This window comes from Ambystoma mexicanum, chromosome 11 (assembly GCF_040938575.1).
Source record: "Ambystoma mexicanum isolate Mex_15411 chromosome 11, UKY_AmexF1_1, whole genome shotgun sequence".
NCBI lineage: Eukaryota > Metazoa > Chordata > Amphibia > Caudata > Ambystomatidae > Ambystoma > Ambystoma mexicanum.
In genome coordinates, this window is record NC_090934.1 from 927576375 (window position 1) to 927592386 (window position 16012).

General features: G+C 47.2%; 1 protein-coding gene across 3 annotated transcripts in view; it reads left to right on the plus strand.

The window, feature by feature from the left end:
* Positions 1-16012, plus strand: part of PIDD1 (p53-induced death domain protein 1) — a 602358-nt gene that overhangs the window by 103501 nt on the left and 482845 nt on the right. Inside the window, exons 2-3 of one of the 3 annotated variants that reach the window (XM_069624025.1) lie at positions 1852-1912; positions 8732-8792. The exons of 1 other annotated variant lie outside the window; for it this stretch is intronic. The gene's annotated coding sequence lies outside the window, so the exon portion shown is untranslated. The remainder of the gene's footprint in view (positions 1-1851; positions 1913-8731; positions 8793-16012) is intronic. One more of the 3 variants, XM_069624027.1, reaches the window with a different exon arrangement.

Sequence of the window (16012 nt, forward strand, 5' to 3'; positions counted from 1 at the left end):
TGTGCAGAGGCACAGGAAGAAAACAAACAGGTAGAAGTGTGCACATTAACCAGGTACAAGTGTGCATGCTAAAGAAAGGAAAGTGTAGAAAGTGTGCAAGGGGCACAATACCGATAGAACAAAGCAGAGGAAGTTGCAAGAGTGCACAAGAAAGTAAGAGAAACAAAAGAAAGTAAGAAAGGGGTGCAGGAAAGAGAAAGGAATAAAGAGAGGGCATACCGATCAGAGTGGTCACGCCTAGGAAAAGCAAAGAACCTGGCAGTTTCAAAAGTCTCTGATTGTACCCCACACGTGAAATGTGTATGACAGAACTGAATATAAAAGGAAAGGTACAACTTGACAAAATGAACTTGTGTTTGAATCGAAGAGGGCACTAAACTGGGGGGAAGGAAAATCCTGAGAGGCCTAACAAAGTGGAATGCCTATTTTGTGACACTGAATAAATTGAAACTTGGGGAAGGGAACCCGGAGTGGCATAACAAAGTTGAATACTTATTGGTTTTGATGCTGAAGGAGTTGAAGCTTGGGGAAGGGAACCCTGAGGAGCTTGGAAAGGAACTGTGTATATTTCTTTTTTTTAAATTGTGTTTTGGAACTTGGAAGAGCTAAAGTTTGGGGCAGGGAATCGCAAAGGAACTTAAGACATTTGAAAGTGTAAGACTGCGACAAAAACTATGGAGAAAGTCTGATGAACAGCCCTTTGTTGATTGAACTAATTTTTGTGAAGTTGAACACCCCACAACTGGTGAGAAAGTCACTTGAAACCAACCGTGGTTTACTATTTTCTGTTAAAGCACTATTTTTCATTTTTGAAGACTTCCTAACACATTTTTGTAAAGAGCGAGGGCAGGCATAGGTTTAGACACAGGCGGACTATTGTTTTGGACTCTTAGACATCGACGGCCCTTAGAAACATCAGTTATGCGAACCATCCCATTACAGTTAGGGCCAGCTATGCATTACACCAACCCAAGAAGTTTAGAAAAGAAACGTTTTAAAACTAACATCTTAGAGTCTGTGTCTCTCTTGATACCATGCCCGTCTCAAATATGGTGTCAGCGGTGGGATACAACTCAACTGAAACAAGTTGAGGGACTCTGAAATATGAGAAGTTAAGTGATAGACCCTCCAACCCCACAGTTGGGTTTCATCTTTTGTAACGCTTACCTGCCACCTCTGCAGGAGTGCTTGTGTCCCTCGTTGCTAGTTCCTCACCACCCACCACCCCAAGCCCGAGCAGCGAGATGAGAATGCACTGCTGAGTTTGGGGGAGGAGGGGTTGGATATGTTTAGTGTAGTATTTCTGGTGGTCCCCCTTGGATTGTGGTCCTCCGGCTAATGCTGCGGTTTTCCATTGGAATATAAAAGGTACCATTACCCTGGTGCATGTGCTTATCCCCCACATCCCACTCCCAACCATCTGTATGTCAGTGGGTGGAGGCTAGACTTACCTCTGAATATGAATGCTGCTGCGCTAGGTTGTCAGGGGGCACCTGTCGCCAGTTCCTTCACTGTCTGTTGCTCACCCAGTCCTGCGGTGGCTGTTAGGGTAGCTTGTGTTCTTGTTTTTTTCAGAGTGTCAGATGTCCCTGTTTTCGTGGTGTCTTTGCTCCACTTCTGAAGTGTGGCTTTTTCCTCTGTATCTGCTTTTAGCAACGTGGTCTTGTACCATGCAGTTTTTTCCTTCCTGGTGTGTCTGGTTCTTGAATTATGCAGTCCTTTCCTTTCTTTGTGCATTTAATGGGCTCTCTCTTGTTTATGTTGCCCATAGCCCCAGCAAAATGCATGCAGCACCATGATTAGTCTGGCAAGTACAGAATAACCTTAACCTCCCCTGTTTATTCTTTCCAGGTTCATGGATGCCGGGGTTCCAGGTTTGTGGGTAATGCCGGATGGGGTCGTGATGAGCTTGGTAAGCATTGTCCTGTTAAGTTTTCTTCTTTTCTTTGCAGGTGTGCAGGAGTCTGGGAAGCATTAGCTGCTGATCCGGAGGCTGACTCAGTAAGCGTTAGCTGATGAGCAGGAATAACGTGAAGCAGGGTGTGGCTTAAGTAGCCTTGAGCCGACCACTCCTATGGTAGCTGGAGTGCTTTAGGCTGGTGTTAGGATCAGGGCTTTCAGCGACCATGTTGGGTGAGGAGTGGCACCAGTTAGGAGGTGGTGCCTGTGCCAGCATTGCACACGGGAAGTCCAGCCTCCCCATGTACCTGTGTCACTGTTGCTCCCATATGTCCCAGAGGCTCTAATGGTGACCATAGAGGTCCTGGCTGGTGCTGTGGGTCCCTGGGGCCCTGTGGGAATGACAGCACCCCCCCGAAGATCCCCAATGAGGTCCCCATGGAGAGCGGCTTATCGGGATGCTCCCAGTGGAAGTGTGTTACCAGGCGTGGTGCGTGTACATTGGACGCTGGTTCCCAGGTTCTATCTACAACCCCATATCCCTTCCAGTCAATCACGTAGTATAGTGTGCTCTGCACATGTTTTGAGTCTAATACAGCAAGCACTTCATACTCCAGGTTGTTATCCTCACAGTGAATCAGAAATGGTTGCGTCACAGAGCTGCGGATCCCCAGGTATACATGTATACAGGTTTTAACAATGAGACGTGGAACACTGGGTGTATGTGCAAAGAAGGGGGTAATGTCAGTTTCATTGCTACTGGGCTAACCAGGGTGCTAATAATGTAAGGACCTATGTATCTGGAGTGGAATTTCTTTGGACCTTTGAGTTGTAGGTTTTTTTGTACCTAACCACATTTTATCGCCAACTTGATATTTGGGAGCCTTCTCCCTTTTCCTGTCTGCAAACCTTTTGTAGGCTTCCTTAGCTCTTTGTAGATGCTTGGTGGCCTCAGTCAGCGTGTGTTGGTTAGTGTTGTGTAAGGTTGTGACGGCCGGCATCTCAAGAGATTCCAGAAGGTCATACATTGTTGTTCAGGGGGTGCCTATCACATAGCAGATAGAATGGTGTGAACCCAGTGGAACTGTGCAAGGTATTGTTGTATGCATATTCCGCTATTCACAAGAGGTCAACCCAATTTTAGTTTGTGTGAACATGCAGCAGAGGTATTGTTCTAGTGTTTTATTTGTCCTCGCAGTCTGTCAGTTTGTGGGTAATGGCTGGTCGATAAAAGTATATATGAACAGAAGGCAACCGGTGCATTTGCTCGGTGTCGGGGTCCCGCAGATAAAGCACGGCTCCCATGGCAACGTTGGATGCATCGGTTTCCACTACATATGGAAAGGTCTGGCTTCGGGTGTTGGAGGAACAGGGCCATTGTGAAGCAGTGTTTTAGAGCGCGAAATGTGAGCCAGGAAAAGGTCTTGTTCTTGCAGAGTTGGGAAGTGATGGGATGCATGGTATTAGAAAACTTTGGTATGAATCGCCGGTAAAAGTTAACAAATCCAAGGAAGCGCTGGGCTGATTTACCAGAGGCAGGAAACCGCCACTGGAGAAAAGCCTCAACTTTACAGTTATCCACACGAATCCCCTGCGATGTCAGAATGAATCCCAGGAACTTGACTTTGGTGGTATGAAAGGTGCATTTCTCCAGTTTCGCATAAATCCTGTGTTGGTATAGTTTCTCCAAGACGGCTCTCACATGTTGTACGTGGTCTGTCGGTGAGGCGGAATAGATCAAGATGTTGTCTATAAACACTATAGCACAGACGTCCAGGAGCTCACGCAGTACGCCCTTCATGAAGTATTGAAAGGCCGATCAGGCATTGCAGAGGCCAAAAGTATACTCCTATAACCCAAACTTGGTGTGGAAGGTGGTCTTCCATTGGTCTCTGCTTTTCGCACGCACCAAGTGGTATGCCCCTTGTTAGGGAGAATTCTCAGAAATGTGCTAATTCCTCTCCACCTTAGAGACCCCCAGCAACTTTGCTGGATTTTGAGGACTTGAATTATTAACCTGGAGAGAGCGAGACCCTTTTTTCCCCCACTCTCTCATGTATTTTAATGTGATTTTGAACATTGTTTCTTTTGGTTGTGGAGTCTGTCAAACTTGATAGGTATCATCTTTTTACATTGTGTCACACAGCACCTTCGGTGCAGTGGCACAGGGAAGTCTTTCAGATTTCCCAAAGGATTAAATACCTTCTCTTGCATAAACTCCTGTTTCCAAGAGCAGTAAAGTGAAATTGACTTTACTTACATTTGTAACTTTCTAGACCCAGCACACACTATCTTACCATAGGGTGCTGGAGGGGTTACTTAGAATCCCCCTTGTCTAGCTTCTCATGTAAAGTGTTGGTTACCCTTTCCTCGATGAATGGCTGCTGACAGTGGTTTACTTTTAACTACCATTGCAGGTTTTTACTACAGGCTGCGTTTGCAGCCACGGTAAAGCACCCATGGGTGCCATTTTTGTCAAAATGGCCCGGTCTCCTTTTTTTGCCATTTCTTTGTGGAAAGGTCCTTCTTGAGATTTACTCTGTCCGCAAAACCAGGTTTGGTCCCTTTGTTCATTTTGCCTTTGGCGGGATTCACGAGTGAAGCCAGCCTCTGGCTCTAGGGTGTCTGGCGGGGGCAGGAAGCGAGGGAGGTGCCCAAAACTCTCTGTGCTTAGTCTCCTAGGAGACAGGAATGCACTCTTAGGTGATTGGACAGCTGGCTGTCCGGAAAGGACAGCCACCCTGCTGGGTGACTGACAGCTAGGCTGGAATGAATGTGAGGAACCTGCATTAAAGGCAAAGCTTTTTGGCTTGGAAAGCAGAGTCGACCACTGGACGAAGGAATCCGAAGAAGAACTTGAAGAGGACGCCTGCTGCAACTCCTGGACCGTTGGTTTGCCCAGTGAAGCCCTGCTGCTGTGCTGAAACTCCAAATTCATATTGACAGAGAGGCCCCTGCAAGGACAACTTCTCCCTTTGATTTGGTAGGACCAATCAACTCCAAAGTAAGCCACTTGGACATCCTCTCGGAGCTGGTTGAAATTCCACTGCAGTTGCTGCTGGAACTGAATAGCCACGGAGAGGAACACCAGATCGTGTGCGTTGCTTTTAAGCTGGCCAAGAGCTCCAGGAAGATCCTCTGGACTCCCAGGGAGCAGGACTGACTGAGCCTGAGCCCCCTCAACAGAGTGCGGGACCCCAGATGCAAGGAAAGTCCCTCTCGACAGCCAGGAACCGCGATGGTGCTATTTTCAGTAGACACGAGTTGCTGAAACACCGAAGTGCCACTTGTTTGAAGATTTCCGGTTGTGGTCCGTGACCGTCCTATTACAGTGCATGAGTCCACAGATGTCCTCCCTTTTGTCCCCACGACTGAGGCCCAGGAACACCAGGATCTGCACAGGAACAGAAGTCACCTGCTGTTCTTTTCTTGTTGTGGTGCCTTGCTTGTCCTCGTTAGAGACTTGTCTCTGTTGCTCTTGTAGAGTTGCTTGCAGCTTCTCTACCTCACAAGCCTAATCAGCTCGTGGCCCTACTTTGTTTTCTTCTATTCTACAAAGAAGTTTTAAACATTGTGAAATACTTTCTACTTACCTGCAAGAAGTGCATCTGTTCACCTTGACTTTTACCAACTTAAAATTGGCTGGCCTGGCTCCCTGAATGACTCTTCTCTAGCTTGCTTATGTGTGTTGCCTTCCTTCCAGGAAAGGTTTAACTGATTTTGCATTGTGGGGTTATTTTGAAAGTACTTACCTGCTTAAGGATAACTGTGTGAATACTTGTTTTATTCTGAACTCTCTTTTCTTGAATACTCATCTCAAGGGTATTCTAAATGCAACAGTGATACATTAAGATCATCAGCACCCCAACTATTGAAGTCAACTGAGGGTGTAGGTAGTGCCTGTATGTTATCCCAAATGGATATTTGCTGATTTAGAAAACTAAGAGTGTGTATTGTTGGAGTGAATTTGTGTTTTGCTATATATTGCTCCCTTCTGAAGAAGGTTCATTTTAACTGACTGGTAAATAAACTAATAATTGTTTAATCAAGAAACCTTGTGTGTAAGAGTTTATTTGAATACTTATCACTGTGAATCTCTGTAACTCCCCTACAGCTCACATTGACCCCTCTTGAGATAAGCCTGGCTGCTCAACACGCTACCAACCTGTGTAGTACAGACTTATTCCAAAGGTTGCGTTCCTGTTGCCAGGAGGTCGAGGTTGTTGTAGTGCACCCAAAGGATACTGCATACAATCTTGCCTAACACCCCTCTTAAGTCCAATTTCGTGTAGATGGTAGCATATTTTACTTGGTCCAAGAGCACGGGAATCAAGGGCAGGTGGTATCTGTTTTTTTTACCGTAACCTGGTTTAGAGCTCTGTAGTCTATACAGGTACATAGGTCCCCCTCCTTTTTCAGGACGAAGGTGAGGGGTGAGGCCGCAGAGGACTTGGACGGTCGTATAAAACCCTTAGCCAGGTATTGGTCTAGGTATGCTCAGAGGTGTTCATTTCTTGCTTAGTTTGGGCATTGATGTGACTGCCTGTTGTTTGCACCCCCGGTACGAGGTCAATTTGACAGTCATAAGGTATGTGCAGAGGCAAGGTTGTTTGTGGAATACGTCCTGGTAATCTTCATATTTGGATGGTAATGCCCCCACCAGGCTCAAAACAAGGCTGGGTCCGTTGTCTGGTTTGGTGATAGGTAATCAGGTTTGAGTTGTTTGTCTTTAATAACAGTCACTCGAGAAGGTCAGCGTTCGGGCTTGCCAGTCGATGCTTGGATTGTGGGACTCCATGACCTGGAATTGTGTGGTATGGATGAGGTTGAACATGATATGCTCCTGATGGCCATCCTGGCAGAGCAACACAATTTCCTATGTACACTGGGTTACTGGCCCGGACGATAGCTGCGTGTCATCTACAGCTACTAAATTTTCTGTTGTGGCTTTCATTCGTAATGGGATTCCAGTACTCAGGGCCATTGTGTAATTCATGTAATTGCCAGCAGCCCCGCAATCCATGTAAGCTTCGAGAGCGTGTATTTGCTGTGGTTGATGGGGACTGATGAGCACTACAGGTATAGAAACGTGCGAGACCGCTGAATCCTTGTGTTTGCTCGACAATTGGGCCTCTATGCTTATGGGGCTGGCCTGTTTCCCAAGGCCTCAGTGCTCTGTGCCGTGTCCCCAGATCCTACCGTTTTCCTTGGTGCTTTGGCAGAACACTCTCATAGAAGTGGCCAGATTTGCCGCAGTACAAACACAGTTGTTGCTGTCTACGCCTCTCCCGCTCTTCTCTTGTCAGTGGGCCCTGCACTCTGCCCAACTGTATAGGTCCCCGTGTGTTTTCCATATGATGTGGAGTGGGTTCCTTCGGGCGGACACAGAGGGGGCATGCCTCCGAACGTGATCGGTGGTCTAGCTGTATCACCAAGTCTATGTATTCTGAACAGCGGTCTGGAGGGTTCACTACCTGGGCCAATACATCCTTGAATTCTCCCCTAAGTCCCCTATGGAATAATGTCATTAGTTTCTCTTCTGGACAATTAGTCTCTGCCACCAGCCTATTAAAGGTGGCGATGTAAGCCAGGAGGTCCTGGAGAAGGGACAGCAACTCGTTGTGAAGGGCCTCATCCTTGTGTCTTTCAGGCGAGCAATTTTTTTAGTTCTCGTTGAAGGTCGGGGAAGTTGCGTAGTATTGGGTTGTCTCTGTCCACTAACGGGACGTACCAATTTGCTGCATGACCGCCCAAATAAGACAATACAAAGGCCACTTTTGATTAGTTGTTGGGAAAAGCCCCTGGCCTACAATGGAAATGGAACCTACACTGGTTCATGGACACAGCATATTTGTGTTGATCACTGGAAAAATTTTCTGGAGGAGGAGTTAGGCGAATGCCGGTGGGGGCAAAAACCTGGATAGGCATTGGCTGCGGTGCCGATGGGATGCGTGGTCCCAGTAACGGGACATGCCCTGCTTGCCGGAGGTGCTTGGCCAAGTATTCAGTGCAATCTCTGTTGACCACTAGTTCCCACATTAGGGCATTGGTTTCTGACCGGGCCATGTGCACCTCGGCTCTGAGTTCTCCCAAAACTACCACTAACTGGTCTATGTCCAAGGGCTCAATGACACTCAGGCAGGGTCTCAATTGTGGGCTTCACGTTCTGTAACACTTACCTGCCATCACTGTGGTAGCACCTGGGTCCCTCATTGCTAGTTCCTCACCACTCAAAGCCAGAGCAGCAAAATGAGAACGTGCTGGCGAGTTTAGGGGAGGAGGGGTTGGATATGTTCATTGTAGTATTTCTGGTGGTCCCCCTTGGGCGGTGGTCCTCCAACTAATGCTGCGGTTTTCCCTAGGAAGGTAAGGTACAATTACCCTGGTGCATGTGCTTATCCCCCACCTCCCACTCCCTCCCGTCCGTAAGTCGGTGGGTGGAGGTTGGACTTCCCTCTGAATGCGAATGCCGCTTTGCTAGGTTTTCCGGGGGGGGGGGGGGGCAACTGTCGCCAGTTCCTTCATTGGCTGTTGCTCGCCTTGTGCTCCTGGGTTATTTCAGTGTGTCCTTTAATGTCTCTGTTTTTGCTGTGTCTTTGTTCCACTTCTGGAGTGTGTCTCTTTCCTCTGTATCTGCTTTTGGCAACGTGGCCTTGTGCTATGCAGTCTTTTCCTTCCTAGTGCACCTGGTTCTTGAATTATGCAGTTCTTTCCTTGTGCATTTAATGGGCTCCTGTTTATGTCGCCCCTAGCCCTTGCAGAATGTGCATGGTGCCAGGATTAGTCTGGCAAGTACAGACTAACCTTAATCTCCCTCGTTTCTTCTTTCCAGGTTCATGGATGCCGGGGTTCCAAGTTCGTGGGTGATGCCGGATAGGATCGTAATGAGCTTGGTAAGTATTGTCATGTTAAGTGTCCTTCTTTCCTTTGCAAGTGTGTGGGAGGCTGAGAAGCGTTAGCTGATGAGCCTGAGGCTGACTCAGTAAGCGTTAGCAGCTGAGCAGGAATAACGTGAAGCAGGGCGTGGTCAGCAGGGTGTGGCTTATATAGCCTTGAGCCAAACACACCCATGGTAGCTGGAGGGCTTTAGTCTGGTGTTGGGAGCAGGGCTTTCAGCTGCCATGTAGGGTGAGGAGTGGCACCAGTTTGGAGGTGGCACTTGCACCAGTCTTGTGCATGGGTGTGAAGCAGCACTAGTTTGGAAGTGGTACCTGTGCTAGCATTGCACACAGGTAGGCAGGCCACCCCTGTGCCTGCGTCAGTCACTGTTGCTCCCATTAATCCTGGGGTTTTCCTGGCACTATATGTCCCATATGTCCTGGGGCTCTAATGGTGACCATAGAGGTCCTGGCAGGAGTTTTGTGTCCCTGGGGTCCTGTGAGCATGACAGCACCCCCCCCCCCCGGGAGGTTCCCACAGGGGCACGGCTTCTCAGGATGCTCCCGGTGGAAGTCTGTTACCAGGCATAAGCATGACATCTTTATAGTAGCCGGGCCAAAACCATTCTGCCAAAAGAAAGACGTCTCATCCCAACTGATCTTGTTCTTATTCCACCTCCCGGAACCTACATCAGGTTGGCACCCAAGTCAGGACTTGCATGGAAGTTTGGCATCTATGTCCTGGCCAAGGTGATCTACCCTGATTTTAGAGGGGATGTGAAGGTACTACTCCATAACCATGGGGAAGAGGTCTTTCAGATTCAGGCAGGGGATCAAAAAGGTCAAGGGATACTTGAAAGTATGATGTTGCCTATCCTTAGCAAAGAGGTGATTAGGCTTTTGTGAAGCTGATGTCCAACCTAGTTTTATCCGAAGAAAAAGAGGTACGGGTGCCCCTCTGCGAGAATGAACACAGCCTTATTACCTGTTCTGTGGGAAAGTACCCACTCGAGAGTCCACAGCCACATTTTACTTCACTGTACCTTTCACAAAGGAGGAATAGCCATTTGCATATCAGTCTTTGCCCCCCCCACTTGAGCAGTCCAGCACCGAAATGCTAGGCAATCCTCCTTTGAACAAGAGTAGCAACAGCAACCCCAGACACGTGTTTCGGCCTAGTCGGGCCACATCAGTGAGGTGGAGCTGTGCCTCTCCGAGCACAGTGAGCAAGGGGTCCACGTCTGGATAACCCTGGGTGACCAACCCAAAGTTCCCTAAACATAGAAAAAGAGGTACGGGAGCCCCTCTGCGAGAATAAGCACTGCCTAATGACCTTTTCCATGGGAAGGTACTTTGATACACCAAAGGGTGTCTCACCTGCTGGTCCTCGGGGACTTGTCATCCAGGTGGCCAGGACACGGCCATCGCTTTTGGATCCAGTTCCTGGGGGTGGACCAGTGCATGAGGATCACCTGGGTGAGGGGTCTTCGGGGAGTGGGGGTGAGGCAGCCATTTATGAGACTCAGTATTCCCCCTTTTTTGTTCATCTACCCCAACCTATTTTTTAAAATTTTCCAAAGTCCCAAATCCCCCCGCACCCTTTTTACACAAACACTGGGTCAAGGAAGAGGGTGACAGAGTAACCAGACTAACTCTTTCACATTGTACTGGACATGTCCTGTTTATCGGGTCAGGCAAAGTCAGGCACTTTACACTCAGTGCACCGATACCAGTTAGCTCTCCTCAAATGAATAAAAGGCAACACCTAAAGACAATCTATGAGCAAGGAGGAACATGAATACAAGCAGCGCTTCCGGGACAAGGACACACCTACTGGAAAGGAGCAACCGACCAACGAACAAGAGCAGTGGGCCGAAGACCCTAAGGGTTCCCAAGTGGAGGTAGTTGCCTCTGACAGAACGTGAAAGAAATGTGGAGAAGGCCAGATCCCACAAGTGAAGATTGCATTGTGTTTCAAGGATGCCAGTGACCCTCCCAGGTAAAAGGCAGAGTTGAAGAGGCGAGGCCAAACCTGTGGTACTAACCTTGACTCCTGAATTGGAAAAGTGAATGAAGCAAGAGTAAACGTGAACTTTGAGTGGAAGTGGTCCTGCAGTGGTCTGTAAAGAGAGCTATGCACATTCGAAAGTCTTAGACATTCGAAAGTGGTCCGACCCCGATTGAGGGAGAACCGAAATACAATAGGCTTGGGGAAGGGAGCGCCCTTGCAAGTTTGTGTTGAACTTTGATGTGAGAGGTCTGAGCCCGGCAGAGGGGAACCTAAATTGAACTGTGTGCTGAACGTTCTGAGCCCGGCAGAGGGGGACTTTTGCAAACTTTGTGTTTAAATACAATTTTGAAAGTCAAGAAAGAGACTTTAATGTGGAAAGTCAGGCGGGCCTCAATACACGGTTTTTGAACTGCTTATAGTGTTGGAAACCTAGCCATAGTGCGTCATCCTGCCTACAGGGACAGCCTTACTGCGTGAGGTATAATGCGGGGACTCAACTGCATTTATTATTTGAACACTGATTTTTCCTTTGGATACATTTCTCCTTTTTTACACTTTTTGTACAAGAGATAGGGCAGGCATTAGGTATTATTAGCATAGGCCATTTTGATTTGACAGACTCCACTAGGACATATGGCAACCGTTCAATCCCTGGTACAAGATCACATTAGTAGAGCCCGAAGCCAACAGAAAGCATCTGATTAGAAGGTATCCCTTAGTTCATTTTCCATTGGGAAAAAAAATCCTTGTACTTCTCCCCACCTCAGATAACAAACTTATTTCTAAATGGCATGGGCATGAGGTATGGACAAGATAGGACCATGTAATTATAAGATCGCCCAACCAGACCATCGCCAGAAGATGCAAATCTACCATTAAATGTATTAAAAGAGTGGAAGGAGAACCCCTCTGAATCTAATGCCACAGTGTTATCTTGCATGATACCGGAAGAGGTGAATAATAATACTCTAATTCCTTCTGATATTACTGACACTCAACAACAAGATCTCCTTGAATTGCTAGAACAATTCGCTGATGTGTTCTGTGAAAAGCCTGGCAGGGTGTAAGGAAAATACCATCACATCCGCACCTCTGTAGGCAAGGTAGTACATCTTAAACCGCATCGACTACCTGATGCCTGTAGAAATGCATCTTTGACTGTTCAAACAAGAAATTATAACCACAGTGGATATCAGGGTGTGCAACCCACACCAAAGGCCCAACAGCCTAGGTCTTTCTATCTTGCCCGTAGTAATATAATCAAAGTAGAGTAAATGCTCTAGGCTAACATAATTGAACCATCTACTAGTCCCTGGTCCACCTCCATTGTGCTAGTGGAAAGGTCAGACAAAGGTTCAAGGTTCTGTATAGACTTCCAAAAGGTGAATTACACCTCAGCCTTCGACGCCTACCCAATGCCTCGTATTGACGATCTTATCAATAAATTGGGTAGTGCAGTCTATTTATCCACCCTAGACTTAAAAAAAGGGTATTGACATGCCCCACTACATGGACCAGATAAAGACAAGACTGCCTTTGCCACCCGATAGGTCTATACCAGTCTTACCATTCGGGTTACCTGGTGCCCCAGCAACTTTCCAAAGGTTGATGGATAAGATTCTCCAACATTTATTCGGAAATTTGCAGGACATACATCGTTGACATTGCAAGCCACAGTCCAAACTGGGAAGACCATTTGTACCATCTGTACACTATAATAAGAGCCTAATGAAAAGCGGGGTTAACAGCCAACCTCAGAAAGTGCAAGTTAGCTCAACCTGCTGTGAAATACTTAGGGTTCTTTGTCGAAAGAATGGCAGTGTTCAACCTCAAGAGGAATAAATTAGAGCTGTCTTAGATTCCCCTATCCCCAAAACTAAAAAGGATTTAAGATCTGTTCTAGGGTTGATTGGGTACTATCAGAGATTCATACCCAATTGTTCAGATAAAACAGCTAGGTTGACCGACAAACTACAAAAAGCAGAACCCCAAACCCTGCAATGGGATGAGGAGGTCAAAGTATGCTATCGGGCCCTGAAACAAACATTATGTCAAAGCCCTATTCTCAAGGTAACAGACTTTTAACGACTTCATATTACAACTGATGCTTCTTTGACTGGTTTAGATGCAGTATTATCTCAGAACAGAACCATGATGGGCTAGAACATTTCATTCTATGTACTAGTCGAAAACTGTTTCCTTGGGAAATAACCATTCAGTGATTTAATTAGAAACTTTAGCGATCATGTGGGCCATCATACATTGCAAGTATTACTTGTTGGGATGGAAATGTAGATTGATCACCGACCACTCCCCCCAATATGGATCAATCGAAGGAAAGAATCCAACCCAAGGGTTATGTGATGGTTCTTGGACTTTGAACCCTATTGTTTCTCTGGAACATCAAAAGGGCAAGGGACAAGGAAATGTAGATTCTCTTTCGCGTTTCCCCAGTGAAGCAATTCAGTCCAAACCGCATAGGGGAAGGGTTTGTGAGATATATATGATAGGATATATCATGATATGATATATCTTATTTATATCACGCTCTTACACAAGTGATTCAGAGCGCAAACAGGCGAAGGGAGTGGAACAGGGGAGAAGCAAAAACAACGATCTTACTAGGTCCAGTGACATTGAGAACGCACAAGTGCATGGGGAAGAGAAAAGGGGGAAGTGCATGGGGAAGGGAAAAAGGGGGAAAGTGCACAGCATAGGAGAGAACAGAAGGAAATAAATAATTTAAAAGGGTGGTAGTGTAGCTTGTGAGAGGCAAAGGTGCTAGGTTAGTCAGATAGGGTGTATCAGATAAGTGCAGAAGAAAAGTGGGTGGGGAACTGTATGGGTACAGATACAGGTCCCAGTGCAAGGGGTGGCCCGGAGGCAGTGCAGGAGGAGGGCAGGGTGAGCAGTTACCTGGGCCCGAAGGACAGAGGGTGGCCAGGTGCACAGTGCCAAGGGAGAGGGCAGATCAGCAGGGGAGAAGCGGGGCAAAGGCAGAAGCGAAGAGGAAGGTCTTGAGGAGCTTCCGGAACCGTAGATGGTTCTCCTCAAGTTTCAAGGTGGCAGGGAGGCAGCTCCAAAGGGAGGCCCCAGCCAAAGACAGATCTACCTCCAGCTTGTTTCTTTGAAAAACGTCTGACCCTGAGGGAGTTAGAGGTAGAGGAGCGAAGGGCTCGAGAGGAGAGGTATTTGCGGAGGGATAATTGAAGGTATTTTGGACCCAGACCCCAAAAAGCCTTGTGGACAATGCAAAGGGTTTTAAATTTAATCCTTGCATCCACTGGGAAAATGAGTTGGGTGTCATCAGCATAGCACTGGAAATTTGATCAGAAGGTGGAAATGCAGTATGCGAGAGTTGCTAGGTATTGGTTGAAAAGCCAGGGCGAGAAGTTAGACCGCTGGGGAACACCACCGGTAGAGAGGGAGATAGAAGATAGGAAGGACCCAAGTTGTACCTGGGAGGGTCGATCAGAGAAAAAAGAGGTCAGACAGGCCAGAGCCTGATTGGTGATACCCAGGTTGTCACAGAGCCAATTGAGCAGGGTGGTATGGTTGACTGTGTCGAAAGCAGAGGAGCGATCAAGTAGGATGATCACATAAGCAATTCAGTCCAAACCGCATAGGGGAAAGGTTTGTGAGAAACCAGACGGTATTCACCCACCTACTCCTTCGGGATGTTCCATTCAAGTGGACTGGGAAGGGCCATCGCTTTTGAATCCCTATCCTGGGGGTGGACAAGCAAGGGAGGATCACCTGAGTTGAGGGTCACAAGGGATTGGGAGGAGACATGGTATTCCCCCATTCCCAATAATAGCATAACCATTGTCCCTCAGCCTTCATGGGGTATTTTCAATTTCACCCCATCTCCCCCTCCCCATTTCCAGCAAATACTGAGACGAGGAGGATGCAACAAGCATCAGTGAAGATTACCCATGGAAACAATATGGGGAAAGTAAGGGAACCTACTGTAGAAAGAACACAAGTTGTCCCACTAATAGAGTCAGACACGGTCAGGCGTTTGATAATGAACACTCATACCTCACTCCACTTGACTGTTAAACTATAAAAGGTTTGGTTTTTCACAGAGGAGTGAGCAAGTTAGGGATGTTGTCCAGACCAGAGAGGCCAAGGGGCAGAGAGCAGCAGGACCTGAAACATGGAGGAGAACGGCATGCCGAAACGCTGGCCCAGTGTTTGTGAGGGGCTGCAGCGTGGCTAGGAAGACATGCCTTCAAGGAGCTGGAGCGAGGCAGCCTGCATCCTGCTATTGGTATCCAGCGAAATGCTTGTTCCCTTGGAACTGGTGCCTGTCTCAAGTGTGTCTGAGGGGCAGGTGGTGAGACCCTTACCTCAGCCCTGTGTATCCAGAGAGACCGCTTATCAACGTAACGCTGCCTGGTGAGTTTCATGTCAGTGAGAGAAAAACTCAGGAGCGCGCGATTGATTGGAGCGGAGGGGGAGAAAGACAGTTTATAAAGTGGCACAGAGCAGAAAGTGAGAGGAAGCTTAAGAAAGGCGTTTAAGGAAAGCAGAAAGAAGCAAAAAGGCGCTAGCCATGCAAAAGGAAAGTAAAGACATTTAAAGAGCGTAAAAGAGTGCATAGACACAGGAAGAAAATGAACAGGTGCAAGTGTGCACGTTAAGGGAAGGAAAGTATGTAAAGTGTGTAGAGGCAGAGGAAGAAAATGAACAGGTGCAAGTATGCACATTAAAAGCAAAGAACCTTGCGGTTTCTAAAGTCTCTGATTGTACCCCACATGTAAAATGTGAATGAAAAAACTGAATATAAAAGGAAAGGTACATCCTGACAAACTGAACTTGTGTTTGAATCCAAGAGGGGCCTAAACTTGGGGAAGAAAAACCCTGAGATGCCTAACAAAGTGCAATACCTATTATTTTGTGACACTGAAGACATTGAAACTTGGGGAAGGGAACTCTGAGTGCCCTAACAAAGTTGAATACTTATTGGTTTTGATGCTGAAAGAGTTGAAGCTTGGGGAAGGGAACCCCAAGGAGCTTGGAAAGGAACTGTGTATATATATATTTTTTTATCGTGTTTTGGAACTTGGACGAGCTAAAGCTTGGGGAAGGCAATCCCAAAGAACTTGAGACATTTGCAAGTGTAAGACTGCGACAAGAACTATGAAGAAGGTCAGATGAACAGCCCTTTGTTGATTGAACTCATTTTTGTGAAGCTGACCACCCCACACCTGGCAAGAAA